At 30.5% G+C, this 22025-nt stretch overlaps 1 protein-coding gene across 1 annotated transcript in view; it reads right to left on the bottom strand.

Moving 5' to 3' along the window:
* The window catches only part of LOC138329825 (tropomyosin-like), a 1360115-nt gene that overhangs the window by 1279908 nt on the left and 58182 nt on the right, over window positions 1–22025 (bottom strand). The window lies entirely within an intron of this gene.

Consider the following 22025-nt stretch of genomic DNA (forward strand, 5'->3'; position numbering starts at 1 on the left):
TTAATATATAATTAACGCTTTTATCAATAGTTTGATTAGGAGAAGGTCAGTTACGAACAAAGTGCAAATAATTACCTGAATAAGGTATGGATATAAGTTGAATATCATTACATCTTATTTGATCTGATTGTTATATCAGTTATCATGTATACCACAAGTATTTCCTACCAGTTTTATCATTATCAGTACGGTTCCTCTTATAAAATGACATCGATGACGTAAACTTGGTGTAGCAAACATGTCATTTCGAAAACACATGATAAATCTTCGTAATATAGGAAATTCGACATTAGGCATTTTCACCATACTAAACTGATTCAGGGGAAATCCGAGTTTCTAGGAAACGTAAAATAATACGGAAAATATGTACAAAATAGTATATGTGTACCTTTACAAATATTTATTGTAACCATTTCTACATATGATTACAATTCGCCAATGGATGTAAAAGATAAATTATATCAAAGTGGATTTATTGTTTTACCTGCGCATACATTACATTATAAATTGCAAGAAAAGGTGTATAATTACAAAACTTAAAACCACATGTGTAAATGTCAATAATACATAATCATTTAATGGTTGTCTACTTAAGGTTTACACTTCTATGCCTACTTACCAATGTTTCAACACGTTAATGAAGTGATGATTAAGCAATTAGTTTATGTCACTGAAACATGTGGCGGTTATTGCACAATTTTAAACGTCATTAAAAAAAAAAAAAAAAAAATTATCAAATTTCTTAACAATTTAACAACGCTTAAAAATTTAATGTCGACACTATTAAATAATTCTAAATAAGTTAGTTTTTTTTACAATATGAGAGATAAATACTCAAACATAGATCTGTCAAGTTTCAAGTATTTGAACCCTCGTGAATGATTTTGGCCGCCAATTATCGGCAAGCCTCGGGGTGAGATATCCCTGTCGACATGACAGACCACTTTAAGATTATATCATTTCTAAATATTTTGGAATTCAGCTAACGATATTTACTTATACAATACAAGCTGTCATTTGATTGAAGTATGTTACGCTTAGAATGAATTGACACACATGATTAAATTTGTTTTTCAGGAATCTTACGGGCTTGTTTGACGAAATTTCGTCGTTCTGAGTACGATTCACATATTTTGATTCACGTGGTTTATATAGCGGTCGGTCCTAAATTGGTTGTCAAGCGGAACAAACAAAATGGCTACTATCCGCATTGCTGATGTCTCAAGAATTGTCAACATTATTTTTTAAACATGTTACTTATTATATATATATATAATAAGGTTTTTTTAATCTCTAATGAAAGCTTTTTAACTTTCACTTATTATCCATTTAAAGAGTAAGAATAGAGTTACATTAACATTGGGTGGCGTATTCGTATAGCAGTGACAAAGGGATATATTTATTTTTACCATATGTTTGTTTAGCAATTAAGTTGTCATTCTACAGTTATATTTTGCAGACAAAGCACATTTGTTACTTCGAACGCGAAGACATGATACCAGTGGTATATGATTATTTCTAACTAAACGGGTAAATGCTACATTGAATCCGATACTTTCAATTCAACCAATTTTGTTGAAGAAATAAGAATGGGCAACAGGCTAGGCCTATATGAGCCCTCTACTAGCTAGCGATTATACAAATTAAATTATGTACATGCATTCAGTTGGTTAAGCAAAATATTAATTGAACAAATAGGGTAAGTATAAAAAGAATATTATTTATTTACCATCTATTATAATCCTATAGATAGTCTAAAGATAAATTCCATATTGATATATTTTTTAATAACTGTATAAGGGAGATAATTCATTAATAGACAAAATAATATATAGTTGTGCCATAGTCATATAATATATCAGGTTGATAAACCACTAATACTTCTTTTTGAGGTTTTCTCAGTTTTAATGGGTATATAACCCGATATTTAAAGGTGATGCATTATTTTAGAGATTTTATGGAGGCAAATACAGCACTGAGAGGACAGAGGCAAAAACTGGCCAGGATACATCACCGTGTACATGATTAGATAACAGATAATAAAGGTAAATAAACAGGTAATACCCACAAATTAAACAGTACCGTTCACAGTTCAACGTATACATCAAAATATTTATTAAAACGTTTTTTTTTCATCCATTTTTTTAGTGCAAAGGTTTTTAACATCATAAATGTGAAGTATATAGTTTACGGATATATGTGTTTGATGCAACCGGGTTGAATCATCTACAGCGTGTTATTAAACGTATACAAAACTCATGATAGCCACCGAATCATGATACTATTTCTGTTGAAAACCATTGACCATATCTAATAGACGATGGTTTGTTTTACGGTATATATGTTTATAATCCTGGTCGAACGTCTGTGTGATGTGATTCTACTGTTAATGTCCGTAACATAATTGAAACAAAAAAGAGATAATCCATTTATGTAATTGTCTAACTTAACAACTCATTGTTTGGTATCATTTAGAGATCAAAAGGTTTGTCAGTTGACATTTTGATATGTTACAAAACTATTTGTATCCCGATTCGGTTGACGTTATAGTATATGTATGTGTATAAAGTCCTGTTTTGGTAAACTCTGTATAATTTCCAACAGTATTTAATATGACAACACAATATGTTTTCTAATATAAAAAGACAAACTTTTTAAACATTGTTTAGATATAGGGTATTCGACTTTTAAAATGTTGGAATACTCTGAATTGTATTCCATAGTATCTTCCGATAAAGCAGAAAAACAAAAGACCATTAAAAAGTAGCAAGTTACAATACTATTACGAATAGCGAATGGGTTCAGGAGAATACGTTACTGCTTACGGAAACAGGACACACTTAATCAATTAATATCATTACTCAGATTGTCATCTACATAATTACTGGAGAGCCTTTAAAATTAAGAAAAGAAAGATCCGATGGCAGCGAACAGTTTATCAATTAGTTTTCAAAAGATGTAACGTATGATAATAACAGTGTGCGCTGTTTGATATTTTATCAAACCATAAGTACGTTGTTAGTATTAAAACTAGAAAACATGAATTCAGTAATGTAATGAAATCCTAATATTACAAACTTTCAGATCAGGTATTATGAAACTTAATTAGTCAGATATTTTATAACTATATTCAATTCCGACAACTTAAAGTCGATACCTTCCTATCATATCAACATAGGTATAGGTGCACAGATGATATCCAAGTTACAGACATATTAATATATGTTATAAAAATTGCAAATGGAATATTTGACTGAGATTGACTATTTAGAATTAATGTATAAAGGTTACTATTTCAAAATTATGTGTGTCTACATTCATACTATTTATTATATTTTTGGAGTTTGTGTAATTTTACTTATGATTTACGTGCTATTTTTTATATTAGAAGCATCCAATGATTCATAATAGCAGTAGTATGTTTTAATCTATTAGCGGAATATGTGATATTTAATCGATTTCTTTATTAAATCTCTTCATTGTGAATGAATGTGTCAGTTCTTGGAATATTGAATATGATATTCACTATGCGATTTAATATGCATTATTTGTCGTTTTTTTAAACATTTTTACAATTATGTTTACAGAACAAAACCAATAAATATACCAATATATTAGTTTATATTATGTATTTGATATATAATGTTTTAGCTACGTGGCTAAGTCCTATCGAACTGGTGTTGATAATTCATGATTAATTCACAAATCTTGCTAAAAAACATGTACAGCGATGATTTGATATTATTCTGTAGGGAACACACCTGATATGTAATTGTTTTTTTTAATGTATTGGATTCGGATTTCTGTTTACTCTAATGATTAATCTTAAAACTGCATTCATAGTTGCGTTTGATTGTAATAATGTAAACGATTTAGAATGGGTATATAGTTAGCGTCATGTAATGTATTTGTATCAGGTGGTATATATCTACATAAATTAATCATTTTTCTGCGTTCAACTCGAACATAATACAGTCACATATCCGTAAGTCGAACTGCAAAGAACTCGGTTAATAATTCGAGGAACAAGGAGTATTCGAATCATCCGTGGTATGTCATTTACTCAAATATTCAAATTATGATAAAAAATATATGTCAATGACATGGGTTTTGTGTTTAACAGTATTTTGATTGTTTCTAAAAACAATTTATTGTTGTAATACAACTAGTGTATACAAATGGATAAAATGTACATAACAATGATGTTAAAGATGCTCCACCGCCGACAGAGCATACATTATATTCATTATTTAAACAATAATTGGTCTTCAATCGTGTATATATATGTCTAATTTACACAAAAAATAATATGAAATAACTCATGTTGCCTTTGGTGCATGTGCAATGAGTACTTCATTTCATATAGGATATAGTGCGACGGAATTTTTTCGGGATGCAATTAATTATTTTTCATATTTTTAACTTAAAGTAAAATAAGAACCTCAAACTTTTCAATGGTGGTAATGGTGCAAAGTAAGTAACTTTTGTAACTGAAGAAAAATACCAAATCGTCTGCTCCTGTTTTTGATAGTGAAAAAATACCATTTGTCGGCGGTGGAGCATCTTTAAAAATCAATATGAAAGGCCACGCTTCTGTTCGACAAATCGAGATGCCTGATTTAATTACTGTCTTTGATAGAAAGGGGGTTAATTTCTGTTAATAGAAAGAAGGGTATTTGACGACTAGCGGTTCGAGCTATCCGAGGTTTTAATACATGAAATACACAGAGACCAATTAGTCAGTGTTAGGATTTGTAGCATAATTGAATAAAAGTGTATGAATGTAATATGTTTAAGGAAAAGCTTCATAAAAGTAGATCATTAGCACTTTCAAGGAAATTATTTTTTTATATTATATCAGCTTTGGCTTCTTTGAACCTGATGGGAGGAAATCAGTATGTCCATTTATTTTAGAGTTCAAATAAAATATTCACATTTAAAAAAATGACTTGAAGTCAAAATTACATTGTTCTGGTAAGCGACTATGCGATGAAGAAAGGTTTATAATGATAGATCATTTGCAGTTGACGAAGATTTTTGTCCTGGATATATTTGTATCATCGTTTTATTATGTCTGGATAATATGTGTAGCATAATATACTAAAAGCCAATATCATACGTTCATATGACAGCTTTACATTAGGACCGTTTAAGATGTTGACAAGAAATAATTAATATTATCTATAATAAGTATATACCAAATTTCACGTCTTTGTGTAACACCGGGTTGTGGCGGTGAAATGTTCTGATATTATCAATTAAGCTGAAATGCATGAGCTACATTAGACAGGGGTTCCCATAATACAGAGATACCATGACATTGTAGACAGAGTGTTATTTACACTGGAGACAGAGGGATATAATTTGTTATTTCTGTTGCCTCGAATAAAACATCAAAACGATATGAATGAAACACTGACAGTGAGTTCCAAGATGTAGATGAATTAATAAATATTTGTTAATGAATTATGCGCTGGGGATAATAAATTTTCACCTTAAGAAATAAAAATCACACCAAATAAATAAAAAATAATTCTGGCAGACAGATGACGTAGTGAAATTACGAAATTAATGCTTAATGTTAACAACTAAGAACAAATTGTCCTGACAGATGACGGTCTATTGTTTATACGGTCACAGAGGGATATACTTCTTTGTGACAATTGAGATAATTTGCAGACATCAACCTATTAAAAATACCAAAATACTAAAGTATTGGGGCCATAATGACAGTGGTGTAATGAGATGGTTACCTCCAAGTATTTAAGACGAACAGGTGTAATCAAGCTTAAATAAAATATGTTTACACTGAATATTTTGCTTTCGGAATCATCGATGTGAAGCATTGCCCTAGTGTTTACATGTTAACAAGTACGTTATATGAGTCGGAATGCCAAAATGATTGATTGATTTTAGCAATTATGCAAAATGTAAGAACGAATGTTTTTAGTATTCACACCGAAACTTATCATGACACCATTAAAAAAAGTATTTATCGTTATAAAATACCTCGGAATGGTTAATATATACCACGGTCAAGCCAGTAGAATGTATGCTAATTAATGAATAAAAACATACGTTGGGGGTAGATAAATTTATCCTAGTTTTCACTTCATTTATTTAGATTTTATTACTCTACACAAGTAACATACTTTCATATTCCCTTTTGTAATTCTACATCATATCACTCACTGTTGTAGTTTGTATCGCTGACTAGACCAATTATTTATCATTAGCACATTTTTTGATAACATTATAATTATTTGTAAAATACAATATAATAGGTGTAGTTAGGAAACAGTACATCCCCTCGTGTTTTTTTTTTGTTTTTGTTTTTTTCTTCTTGTCTGTTTTCTGTAATTTCACTGTCTAGATTGATGCATTTATTATATATCGATGTTTGTTATACATATGTATGCTATACTATAAAACCCTCGTGATCGGGCAGGTATCCCCTAATCTTTTCACGTTCAGGTCGGGGATCGAACCCCGGCCGGCTGGGTGAAAGGCCAGCGGCTTTACCACTACACCAGCCGATCACTTGCTATAATATGCATGTTTGTATGTATGTGTGCTTGTATGAATGCATCTATGGATGTATACAGGCATGCATGTATTTTGCATACATGTACATGTATGTATAATTTGTCATGTTATTTGTCATGCAGCGTAATACTATGATTTGTCATATTATATAGATGCGTGCTTTTAGATGTAGGTATGACTTAACAAAACGTAAAGGTTAACGTCTGAGTGTTGTGGGTGAGTGCGTATGAATGTCTTTGTTTGGTGTCTATTTATGTGTGTTATGTAAACTGTTTGAAAATTAAAAAAAAAACATATAAAGTATTTACATCCATCATGGCTAGTATAATGTTTTACTGTATCTTGTCAATATCGGCACAGCGTTAGGGAAAATGAAAAAAACTAAGGGAAAGTGTCCACACGATAAGGAAATTGTGTCTATCACCATTAAACTATGTCCATGTGTTTACTGTGTTTATAGCACAATTAAAATGTCCGATATCTGAAGATTACAGGAATCGAAGACTTTAGATTGTTTTAACAAAATTAGAATGAGGTAAATATAACTGCACATGTTTGAATGTTTCATTGCATGCTTTAGATTAGTGAATTATCCAGATCCAAAACATTAACATTAAAAATTTTCGATAAATTGACCTAGATCACTTTGATACTCAATGTACAACACAAATAAAATTGAAATCATACGTGAATCATAAAACTAGATGTACTTAGTTCCAAAATATGTAAGCAATGGCTACAAAATATTAACAAAACAGTGGTTAATTACATGCATTTTTCTAAAAAGTAGATCAGTTGTTATGATAAATATTATTTATGATATCTAAATATATTTATAAATTGATATGATATACTGAAAAGATACACAAAGTTTATTTGTGTTAATGAATTCTGCATATTGTGTACGTAATATAGCGCATAATGACTCATTTTTTCAATTTTTAGAAACACCGAGTTATTAACTCTTGGGAAACTTCATTTGCAAAATGCTGCATTCTTAGTGGAGGTGTTTTTTGACAAATGCTTTTCTTGTTATAAATGTACACATTAGAAATTGTTTTTGACATTTGTTAATGAAACGACATATCTGATATACAGATTAAGGATCTTTATTTCAGTGCATATGGTGTTCTATCACCCTTGTTGAATTTAAAATAATGACCTCGGGCTACGCCCTTTGTCATTATTTATTCTGCGCGGGCGATCAACAAAGTTCCATTATAATTGATACATATTTATGACTATTAATATAATAACAACAACGGATCAAATAATGCAACCCTGACAATTTGCATCTATTCTTTAGATTTATTTATTTCTAGACTCGTCACTGAAAATTAGACCACCACTATAAAATTAGACTCGGGTCATCAAAATTAGACCGGTCACTGAAAATTAGACCAGGTCACTGAAAATTAGACCACCGCTGGAATATTAGACTGTGGTCACCAACTTTAGACCGGTCACTGAAAATTAGACCCATCACTGAAAATTAGACTCGTCACTGAAAATTAGACCACCATTATAAAATTAGACTCGGGTCATCAAAATTAGATCGGTCACTGAAAATTAGACCAGGTCACTGAAAATTAGACCACCGCTGGAATATTAGACTGTGGTCACCAACTTTAGACCGGTCACTGAAAATTAGACCCAACACTGAAAATTAGACCCGGTCACTGAAAATTAGACCCATCACTGAAAATTAGGACCCATCACTGAAAATTAGACCCGGTCACTGAAAATTAGACCCATCACTGAAAATTAGACCGCCGCTGTAATATTAGACAGGGTCATGGAAATTAGTACCATGGTGGTTATTTTTAGACCAGTTTGCTCAGAATTAGACTTTTTCTGATTATTAGGTCATTTTCTCTCAATATTAGGCCTGTTTTGAAAATTAGGGCAATTTCTGTCAAAATTAGGCCTTTATGGTCTTCCAGTGTATGTACATAATGTGGATAGTTTTTTTTCTCTTCTGAATATTTGACGTGTTCATGTCATAAGTATATTTACAGCATATATTCTGTAATGACAATAGGAAACAGAAAGTATTTATCGTCATATGAAATAATCTCGTAAGTAGCGTGAACAATAATTATAGATACATTCTTCTAGATACAGATTTTTGGAGGCACTTTTTGAGCACTAAGAGAACAGAGGCAAAAAATGTAAGACATCACCGTGTAAATGTAGCAAGATACTCATTCTCGGAAAGGAAAGACATGTAAGGATTAGATAACAGCCAATAAAGGTAAATAGACAGGTAATACAAAGACATGAAACAGTATCATGCACATGTAAAACGTATATATCAAAATACTTACTAAAATATTCGTCGTTCTGAGTACGATTCGCGTGGTTGAACAAACGATAAGGCTACTATCCTCATTGCTGATGTATCAACAATTATCAACATTATTTTTTAAACATGTTACTTCAGTTTTTTCAATCTCTAATGCAAGCTTTTTAACTTTCACTTATTGTCCATTTAAATGAATAGAATAGAGTGGCGTATTATTATAGCAGTGACAAATTATTTTTACTATAGGTTTGTTTAGCAGTTTCATTCTAGAGATATATTTTGCAGACAAAACACCTTTGTTACTTTGAACGCGAAGATATGATACCAGTGCTGTATGATTATTTCTAAATAAACGGGTAAAATGACATTGTATTGTTATATTGAATCCGATACTTTGACTTCAACCAATGTCATTGAATAGATAAGAATGGGCAACAGGCTAGGCCTATATAAGCCATTTCCTAGCCAGAAATTATACAAATTAAATTATGTACATGTATTCAGTTGATTAAACAACATATTTATTAAACAAAAAAGGTAAGTATAAAACAGAGAATATTATTAATATACTGTTATGTATGACAATAAATACATGTTGTTATTAGATAAAAGAGATAACTCCTATAGATTTATTATCAATACATCCTATAAAGGTCATATCATTGATTTAGGTTATATAACTTTCTAGAATATTATCATGTTTGTAAACATGTCGATTATAAGTAGATATCTAGAATGATCTATTTCCAGAAAGTTCGAAAGTTCTGTGTGTTTATTTGTTTACTGTTTTTAGTTAGATATTTCTAGAAGTTGAAGGTTCTCCAATATTCTTGAATTAGGGTTTAGCTATATATACACAAGCTGTCCAAGGCTAATCAGAACTGTAGTAATAAGACATGTAATTAGAGACATATCAAGAATTGTACAGCGTCATATAAGAATATATTGGGAGAGCTATTGTGACTTTATCTGTGGATTATTATAACAATTTGTGTGGATTTATTCATATTGCCTGGAACTTTAAAAATCATCTGTGGACATTCATTTTCCTCGTGGATTTGTGATTATTGTTAATTTGAAACCTGGAAGGATCAAGGACTATACCAGGACATTCGCATACAGATAAGTAACACTTTAAATCATCGAATTACTCTTGTACCACCACCAGTTACTTTAGATATTGTAAACCATCTCTGTATAATATTGTATATATATAATTAAATTGTGTTTTGAATTAAGCTGCTGGTTTCTCATTTCTGTTATTCGTTCATGTAACAATACCATGTATTATACTCCTATAGATAGTCTAAATATAAATTTTATATGGATATTTTTAATGATTGTATTAGGGAGATAATTCATTCATAGACAGAATAATACAATGTAGTATAGTAGTGATATTATATATCAGGTTAGTAAACCACTGATACTTCTGTTTGAGGTTTTCTCAGTTTTAATGGGTACATAACCCGATACTTAAAGGTGATACATTCTTATATACTTTACTTTTTACTATGTCACATGTTCCATATAAACATAATGTTGATAATAAGTTAGAATGTTTTTTTATTCTGAATATTTGACGTGTTCATGTCATTAGTATGTTTACAGCATTTATTCTGTGATGACAATAAGAAACAGAAACCATTTATCTTCTTGTAAAAGAATCTCGAAAGTAACATGGAAAATTATAGATATATTATTATACAGATTGTATGGAGGCAAATACAGCGCTGAGAGGACAGAGGCAAAAACTGGCCAGGATACATCACCGTGTACATGATTAGATAACAGACAATAAAGTTAAATAGACAGGTAATACCCAGACATTAAACAGTACCATTCACAGTTTAAACGTATACATCAAAATATTTTCTAAAATGTTTTTTCATCCAATTTTTACTGGAAATGTTTTTAACATCATGAATGTGAAGTATATACTTCACGGATATCTGTGTTTGATGCAACCGAGCTGAATCATCTACAGCGTGTTATTAAACGAATACAAAGTTAATGATAACCCCCAAACCATGATACTATTTTTGTCGAAAACCATTGACCATATCTAATAGACGATGGTTTGTTTTACTGTATATATGTTTATTATCCAAGTCGAACGACTGTGTGATGTGATGCTACTGTTAATGTCCGTAACATAATTGAAACAAAAAAGAGATAATCCATTTATGTAATTGTCTAACTTAACAACTCATTGTTTGGATTTCATTTAAAGATCAAAAGGTTCGTCAGTTGACATTTTGATATGTTACAAAACTATTCGTATCCCGATTCGGCTGACGTTATAGTATACGTATGTGTATATGTCCTGTTTTGGTAAACACTGTATAATTTCCGACAGTATTTAATATGACAACACAATATTTTTTCTAATATAAAAAGACAAACTTTTGTAACATTGTTCAATTAGATATAGTGTATTCGACTTTTAAAAAGTTGGAGTACTCTGAATTGTATTGCATAGTATCTTCCGATAAAGCAGTAAAACAAAAGACGCTATACAATAGCATGAAGATAAACAATACGATTACGAATAACGAATGGGTTCAGGGGAATACGTTAATGCTTACGGAAACAGGACACACTTAATCAATTAATATCATTACTGAAATTGTCATCTACCTAATTACTGGAGAGCCTTTAAAATTAAGAAAAGAAAGATCCGATGGTAGCGAACAGTTTATCAATTAGTTTTCAAAAGATGTAACGTATGATAATAACAGTGTGCGGTCTTTGCTATTTTAGCAAACCATAAGTACGTTGTAAGTATTAAAACTAGAAAACATGAATTCAGTAATGTAATGAAATCCTAATATTACAAACTTTCAGATCAGGTATTATGAAACTTAATTAGTCAGATATTTTATAACTATATTCAATTCCGACAACTTAAAGTCGATACCTTCCTATCATATCAACATAGGTATAGGTGCACAGATGATATCCAAGTTACAGACATATAAATATATGTTATAAAAATTGCAAATGGAATATTTGACTGAGATTGACTATTTAGAATTAATGTATAAAGGTTACTATTTTAAAATTATGTGTGTCTACATTCACACTATTTATTATATTTTTGGAGTTTGTGTAATTTTACTTATGATTTACGTGCTATTTTTTATATTAGAAGCATCCAATGATTCATAATAGCAGTAGTATGTTTTAATCTATTAGCGGAATATGTGATATTTAATCGATTTCTTTATTAAATCTCTTCATTGTGAATGAATGTGTCAGTTCTTGGAATATTGAATATGATATTCACTATGCGATTTAATATGCATTATTTGTCGTTTTTTAAAACATTTTTACAATTATGTTTACAGAACAAAACCAATAAATATACCAATATATTAGTTTATATTATGTATTTGATATATAATGTTTTAGCTACGTGGCTAAGTCCTATCGAACTGGTGTTGATAATTCATGATTAATTCACAAATCTTGCTAAAAAACATGTACAGCGATGATTTGATATTATTCTGTAGGGAACACACCTGATATGTAATTGTTTTTTTAATGTATTGGATTCGGATTTCTGTTTACTCTAATGATTAATCTTAAAACTGCATTCATAGTTGCGTTTGATTGTAATAATGTAAACGATTTAGAATGGGTATATAGTTAGCGTCATGTAATGTATTTGTATCAGGTGGTATATATCTACATAAATTAATCATTTGTCTGCGTTCAACTCGAACATAATACAGTCACATATCCGTAAGTCGAACTGCAAAGAACTCGGTTAATAATTCGAGGAACAAGGAGTATTCGAATCATCCGTGGTATGTCATTTAGTCAAATATTCAAATTATGATAAAAAAATGTATGTCAATGACATGGGTTTTGTGTTTAACAGTATTTTGATTGTTTCTAAAAACAATTTATTGTTGTAATACAACTAGTGTATACAAATGGATAAAATGTACATAACAATGATTTAAAGATGCTCCACCGCCGACAGAGCATAAGTGATATTCATTATTTAAACAATAATTGGTCTTCAATCGTGTATATATATGTCTAATTTACACAAAAAATAATATGAAATAACTCATGTTGCCTTTGGTGCATGTGCAATGAGTACTTCATTTCATATAAGATATAGTGCGACGGAATTTTTTCGGGATGCAATTAATTATTTTTCATATTTTTAACTTAAAGTAAAATAAGAACCTCAAACTTTTCAATGGTGGTAATGGTGCAAAGTAAGTAACTTTTGTAACTGAAGAAAAATACCAAATCGTCTGCTCCTGTTTTTGATAGTGAAAAAATACCATTTGTCGGCGGTGGAGCATCTTTAAAAATCAATATGAAAGGCCACGCTTCTGTTCGACAAATCGAGATGCCTGATTTAATTACTGTCTTTGATAGAAAGGGGGTTAATTTCTGTTAATAGAAAGAAGGGTATTTGACGACTAGCGGTTCGAGCTATCCAAGGTTTTAATACATGAAATACACAGAGACCAATTAGTCAGTGTTAGGATTTGTAGCATAATTGAATAAAAGTGTATGAATGTAATATGTTTAAGGAAAAGCTTCATAAAAGTAGATCATTAACACTTTCAAGGAAATTATTTTTTTATATTATATCAGCTTTGGCTTCTTTGAACCTGATGGGAGGAAATCAGTATGTCCTTTTATTTTAGAGTTCAAATAAAATATTCACATTTAAAAAAAAATGACTTGAAGTCAAAATTACATTGTTCTGATAAGCGACTATGCGATGAAGAAAGGTTTATAATGATAGATCATTTGCAGTTGACGAAGATTTTTGTCCTGGATATATTTGTATCATCGTTTTATTATGTCTGGATAATATGTGTAGCATAATATACTAAAAGCCAATATCATACGTTCATATGACAGCTTTACATTAGGACCGTTTAAGATGTTGACAAGAAATAATTAATATTGTCTATAATAAGTATATACCAAATTTCACGTCTTTGTGTAACACCGGGTTATGGCGGTGAAATGTTCTGATATTATCAATTAAGCTGAAATGCATGAGCTACATTAAACATGGGTTTCCATAATACAAAGATAACATGACAGTGTAGACAGAGTGTTATTTACACCGGAGACAGAGGGATATAATCAGTAATTTATGTTATCTCGAATAAAACATCAAAACGATATGAATGAAACACTGACAGCGAGTTCCAAGATGTAGATGAATTAATAAATATTTGTGGATGAATAATGCGCTGGGGATAATAAATTTTCACCTTAAGGTGGTAGTCTCACATCCCCCAAAATTTTCCTGTAGTTCAATATTTTTCATATTTGAGTCATGAAGTAAATATGTTGTTATGCATCTTCTGTCAAAGTTTCGAAGAAATTGAACCATCCATTTTTTCTAAATAAATATTCAAATTTGCCATTTTTGAGTAGATTCTGCACATGAAAAAACAGCATTAGTCTGTACTAAATCCGCCCCGAAAATGAAAATAATTAACAAAATGTTCTACGATATATATATTGTTTAATTGACGAGATATATATTAATCCTTTAAGAAAAAAATGCTTTACTTCTCGTCATAATTAATCTCTAGTGATCATTTTTGGAGGAAATTAGGTAAAAAAGACGCAAGTAAATTACCTAAAACATTCTCACCAAAACGAAAATAAATCAAAATTGTGAAGTTTAATTTTTATAGAAAAATAACAGACTAAAAAGTGACAAAGTTGCCTTTAATCAGTCAATTTTCAAGAAAATTGAACCACAATTTGTCAAGACAGAGCATTTTTAGCACCAAAAAAACCTACATTTTTCATTGAAAAAGACGGGATTCACAATAGAGTTATCTCTCCTATTATATATACCTTTTATACATTCACTGCAGAATATTTTGTTACAATATAGCCTAGATGCCAATAGTTTTAGTTTTAAAATGATTAACATTGTTTAATCAATATATATTTACCATAAAATAGCAATTTTAGATTGATTGGATTATTTGTGTTGTTATTTTTAAAACTAATAAAAAAATAATTCATAAATTCAAACTTCAGAAAAGGGGGTATTAATCGAATCGCGGTCATTCAAATGCTTGAAGAGCTTGGGGCACTGTCATAACTCAAGCGTCTGTATGAAAAAATCATGATCTGTCTCCCTTACCATGAGACTACATTCTTAAGAAATAAAAATCACCAAATAAATAAAAAATAATTCTGGAAGACAGATGACGTAGTGAAATTACGAAATTAATGCTCAATGTTAACAACTAAGAACATATTTTCCTGACAGATGACGGTCTATTGTGTATACGGTCACAGAGGGATATACTTATTTGTGACAATTGAGATAATTTGCAGACATCAAAATATTAAAAATACCAAAATACTAAAGTATTGGGGCCATAATGACAGTGGTGGAATGAGATGGTTACATCCAAGTGTTTTAGACGAACAGGTGTAATCAAACTTAATTAAAATATGTTTACACTGAATATTTTGCTTTCGGAATCATCGATGTGAAGCATTGCCCTAGTGTTTACATGTTAACAAGTACGTTATATGAGTCGGAATGCCAAAATGATTGATTTATTTTAACAATTATGCAAAATTTAAGAACGAATGTTTTTAGTATTCACACAGAAACTTATCATGACACCATTAAAAACAAAGTATTTATCGTTATAAACATACTTCGGAATGATTAATATATACCACGGGCAAGCCAGTAGAATGACTAGACCAATTATTTCTTATAAGCGCATTTTTATAGCATTATAATTGTTTGTAAAATACAATATAATAGGTGTAATTAGGAAACAGTACATCCCCTCGCGTTTTTGTTTTTTTTCTTCTGTAGTTCCACTGTCTAGATTGATGCATTTATATATCGATGTTTGTTATGCATGTGTATGTATGCTATACTATAAAACCCTCGTGATCGGGCAGGTATCCCCTAACCTTTTCACGTTCAGGTCGGGGATCGATCCCCGGCCGGCTAGGTGAAAGGCCAGCGGCTTTACCACTACACCAGCCGATCACTTGCTATAATATGCATGTTTTTATGTATGTGTGCTTGTATGCATGCATATATGGATGTATACAGGCATGCGTGTATTTTGAATACATGTACGTGTATGTATAATTTGTCATGTTATTTGTCATGCAGCGTAATACTATGATTTGTCATATTATATAGGTGCAAGCTTTTAGATGTAGGTATGACTTAATAAAACGTAAAGGTTAATGTCTGAGTGTTGTGGGTGAGTGCGTATGAATGTGTTTGTTTGGTGTCTATTTATGTGTGTTATGTAAACTGTTTGAAAATTAAAAAAAATGAAGTATTTACATTCATCATAGCTAATATAATGTTTTACTGTAGCTTGTCAATATCGGCACAGCGTTAGGGAAAATGAAAAATTTAAGGGAAAGTGTCCACACGATCAGGAACATGTGTGTTGATCTAAAACGTTAACATTAAATGTTTTCCATAAATTGACCTAAATCACTCTGATACTCAACGTACGACACAAATAAAATTGAAATCATACGTGAATCATAAAAATAGATGTACTTAGTTCCAAAATATGTAAGCAATGGCTACAAAATATTAACAAAACAGTGGTTAATTACATGCATTTTTTCTAAAAAGTACATCAGTTGTTGTAATAAGAACTATTTATGATTTTTAAATATATTTATAAATTGATATAATATACTGAATAGATAAGTTTATATGTGTTAATGAATTTTGCATATTGCATATGAAATATAGAGCATAATGACTCAGTTTTTCGATTTTTAGAAACACCGAGTAATTAAAATATTACCAGGTAAACTCAGGTAAAGTTTATATAGCAAAAACAACATGTTGGCTAAATGGGAATGAACCACAACTAGTGTACATAACAATGCTGTAAAAAGTAATATAAAAAACCACACACCTGTTCGACAAATCATGATGCCTGGTTTAATTAATATATATTTGATAGAGAGGAATATATTTCTGTTAATAGAATGGGGAGTATTCTTTGACGGCTAGCGGTTCGAGCTATCCGAGGTTTTATGTTCGAGAAATCATGATGCCTGGTTTAATTATTATATATTTGATAGAAATGAATATATTTCTGTTATTAGAATGAGGAGTATTTGACGACTAGCGGTTCGAGATATCCGAGGTTTTGTTACATGGAACACAAGGACCAACGGTCGGGTCCATGCAATTTATTAAAAGGAGTTCGAGACTAAAGTACTGAGGTCATATCAACAGTGGTGGAATGACATGGTTACATAAGTGTTTAAGACAGATATACTCAAGTGTATTACAATGAATATTATGCTTTTGAAAACATCAATGTGATGTATTTTTCTAGTGTTTATATGCACATACAAGTACGTTATATGAGTTCGAATGGAAAAATGTTTTATCGATTGTAACAATAAATCGAAATGTAATACTGAATGTTATTGGTATTTACACCATGACGCCATTAAAAACGAAGTATTAATCGTTATACGCATACTTCGGAATGGTTTACATATACCATGACTAAGCCTGTAGAATGTTTGCCAATCAATGAATAAAGACCGATTTTGGGGGTAGGTAAATATATCCTAGTTTTTTACTTTCATTTACAATTTATTACTGTACACAATTAAGATACTTTAATATTCCCTTTTGTTATTCTACATCATATCTCTTATTGCTGTAGTTTGTATCGCTGACTAAACCAAGTATTTCTCATTAGCTCAGTTTTTATCGTATAATAACTATTTGTAAAAATAATTTTAGTTTTTAACGTAATGTTATGGCGGTGAAGTATTCTGACATTATCAATTTGATTTACTGTATTTTAATCAGCATGGATTCGTTAAGAAAACATAAATGAGTTCATATTATCTGATTCTTAGAAAATGTTTCACAAATCAATTCATTTTCGAATTAGGAACATGTCTGACCTTGTTAATATTCTATCTTATATTTTCACTTTCAAAATGTTTTCTTTTGAATTGCATAGAGTACAATGCAGTTTTATAAAGTAGAATACTCACATACATTTAAACATAACTGGAATGAAATTTGGAGGGTCCTACGTAATCGTCTACCGTATAAACTTATCCTCAGGAGGATTCACGCGTATGTCATTGATATACTAGACACTGTTCATTCACAATGTTACGATACACTTGTCAAGTGTTTTTATATCAATTATGGTAATCGTCTTTAGTATAATTATTATGCTAATACATGTTTATCTGCCAGTATTCTGGAAATAGTTCTTAGGTTTTTGTTTTTTGCAATATCCGACTAGTATGACATAAATCGCGTAGTTCCTTCGAATGGAACATTAAAGCGAGTTATACAATGTACGACGTTAACGAGATGACACTGACAGTGAATGAAGAATAAATCCAGGGGAATACTAATGCTACAACCGAGGATTATTTAAATATATGACAATATTGTTTAGTATATATAACAATTTGTATTATGCTATCAATATTATTTCCCATTTTAATACCCTTTGGTTAATTTATGCAAACTGAACACCATTTTTTTCAAGATGGAACTAAATATATATGAGAATGAAGGTACGACTGTGACATTATACTACATTTATGTATTTCCAGAAGACTATTTACGACACTTGGTGCGAATACATGTAGCTTTATTTTGTATATACTGTAATTGGGGGACATATTGACATGCTATTTTATCTTTAATGATCTATTAAGGTTTTACAGCCACCAGGTTCTATTGGTGAATTGAAGTTTTAAAATCGTTTAAATGGTTAGACAAACATGTATGATGCCTTATGAACATTAGTTACAACACAAAGTGTATTCACTGTAAAATCACTGCAGAAATCACTTTACCATTACCAATAATAACACAGTAGAAATGTAAAATGAAATTATAGGGCACACCTTGATATCATGGTCTGATTATGTATACTCAATTCACTGCACTCTGGATGTAAACATAATCATTTATGTCATCTCATTTTCACAACATAGAGCAAAGTGACAGAAGCTATGTTTATTAATAACTTATATTTCAAGTTTGATAAAATAACACCATGTGTTATTGATAAACATCAATAAAAATAAGATTGGAGAACAAATATTTGAACTAAAGGGAAAGATGGGGTATAAATTGTCATTTATTAATGACTTCTACAATATTTCATGTTTGATAAAATACACATCATGTGTTATTGATAAACATCAATAGAAATAAGATTGAAGAACAAATATTTGAATTAAAGGGAAAGATGGGGTATAAATTGCCATTTATTAAAAAGACTTCTCCAATATTTCAAGTTTGATAGAATAACATATCATGTGCTATTGATAAACATCAATAAAATAAGATTGGGAAACAAATATTTGATTTAAACAGCAAAGATGGGGTACCAAATAGGCAAAAATTAAAAACTACAAAATACAACATAGGCTTGTGAAACAATAGCCTCTGTTGATAAGACACCGGCCCAATGACATCCAATAAAAGGAATAAATAAATATGAAAAAAGGGGCGGGAAAGATGGGAGGGAAATTGAAAGAATTCTGTAGATTATGGATAATCTTAATTAGACACACACACAAACTTCACACTGGCTAGATGGTAATGCGATAATGACGCCATCGAGGACAAAGAAAGGTCAACGCCCTCAGTGATTGGTCCGGAGGCTGTAAGCAAATCATCTGATCGGTTGACCAATCAATTACTCTCTCACACTGACCAGGGGTCAAGCTAATTTAGGGAAATTCCATCACGCAGGCACATGTACTCTATGACCCTGCATGTGTGTATAAGTAAACACCCCTAAGTGCACTGGGCCCCACTTACAAATTAGGAAGTAAAAAATGAAACAGTCTGACATAAATCTATTTATTTTACCATGGTCAATAAATGTCATTTATGTTATCTCAGTTTCGTAACATAGAGCAAAGTGACCGAAGCTATGTTTGCTGTACTCAAAGGAATAATTATGGAGACAATATTTGTTGTTAAATGTCATTTATTAATGACTTCTCCAATATTTCAAGTTTGATAGAATAACATCATGTGTTATTGATAAACATCAATAAAAATAAGATTGGAGAACAATTATTTGAACTAAACAGCAAAGATGGGGTACAACATAGGCATAGATGACCAAGATCAATATCTGAACTGATACATATAATAAAGTACAGATATGAACGTGGTCATCACCATAGCACTAATTCATTTTTTTGTATTTGACTCCAGATATACAATGTTGATACAAAGTTTCCTATATGTTTTGACCTAAATTTGTTGATATATATTCGGTGTGTGTTGTATATTTCCCATTCTGTGTCAGGTATTTGTAACTACCATCGTTTTCAATATAATGACAGTGATCAGAACAGTGTACGTATCATCTATGTAATCGTCTCCCATTTTTGTGCTAAGAATACCACTTAAAGATCTTATATGTTAAGGTTTTATTCATTTGAGTTTCAGTTAAAGAAAAAGTACACTTATTTTTCGAATACCCTATTTTATATTGGGTTTTAGTGTGTATTAATGGTCATCGAGTAATGATCTCAACATAGATTACAGAAGACTGTCAAATAAAACTAATAGCAAAACATAAAAAACACTTCCAGCAGCTTGTTATAGGTTTTAAGATTTAAAACTATTTGAGGATGGCGAAAATGTTCATTGAAATACACTTCCACTTCTAAAAGGAAGGACAAAAACTTTAAAACCAACTACTAATCCAAATTAAAAAGACTTCATTTTAATCATGTTTTTCATAACTATGCTGTTATTGAACATATATCGTTTGCAATAAAAAATACGTTCCTTAACTTTTAAACTAGGAGGTATGTTAACGGTGGTGTAATGTCATGGTTATATGCAATGTTTTTTATACATAAATGCAAACTGAAACATGATTAAGACAACTCCCAATAAAAGGTTTTCCTCTGTGAAACATTGGAAATAAGAGGACAAACTAATATCAAAATTGTACAAGAGTTATTATGATACATTACATCACCGTGTAACTGTAGTAGGATACTCACACGTTGGAAGAGAAGAAAAGTAAGGATTAGATAACAAACAATAAAGATAAACAGACAGATAATTCCCTGACATTCAACAGAATCACCCACTCTTATAAACATCAGTATGTGTTTTTTGCACTGCTATTTAACTTTCAATAAAATCATAGAATGAGTATTGAAGGAATTCATTTGTAGGCAAGATTAATCAAGAAAACAATTTTCAGTTATTTATGTTCACTGAATACAGACGTTACATGTAAAATAAAATCACTATAAAGACAGGTAGTAAAGATAAAAGGACGGGCAACATCAAGATATCAGACTGTGTCATTATTAAATACACTTTGAAAAAAAACCATCAAGGTGGTTTTAACATTGTATTTGTGTTTTTTTCAAACTATGTAACTTATAATGTTTTTTTATAAAATTAATCTTTATCTATATTTATACTAATATCTAAGCGTTGATTGTGTAGCTCTAACAACAACCTTTGTTCTTTAGCCGGTTTTGCATTATCCAATTTTTATAAACTTCAAACTAAAACTGGAAGCACCAGACTTTTATTCCCAAACATTCTCAAACATGTCCAACATACAATAAATCATGACGTGCACATAAACAATGTCTTAACAAATTCTACGTTATGGAATTATGTAGTTTTAACAACTCACATAAACGCAAATCGCGACAGTTTTAATTACCTATTTTAAATTAATCAGTTTCTATTAATCAATTCAATTGTAACTGTTGTACCGTTTTTGACAATATTTAGATTTAGATTTATGATTATTACCCATCTATTTTTCTACACAAATAATATATTTATCCCTATTTACGCTTAATATGTTGCAAATTTATTTTCCTCTATGATTCCAAACTTCACTTCAAGCTAGCCAATATTCCCAATATTCCTTACAGAGTATTGTCAAATAATACTACTTATTAAAACAGCAAAAATATCAAATATCCCAGCGTTTTATTATACCTTTATATGATTTAGAATTATTTGTGGACTTAGAATGGGTTCATTGAATCACTCTTCTGCTTTCAAAATGAAGAAAAAGATTTTAAAACCAATTATTAGGAATACTTACAATAAGCGGTAGACTATTTGACGGGGATTGATCAGTATACATAATGTTTA

Source organism: Argopecten irradians, chromosome 8, assembly GCF_041381155.1.
Source record: "Argopecten irradians isolate NY chromosome 8, Ai_NY, whole genome shotgun sequence".
NCBI classification, from domain to species: Eukaryota; Metazoa; Mollusca; class Bivalvia; order Pectinida; family Pectinidae; genus Argopecten; species Argopecten irradians.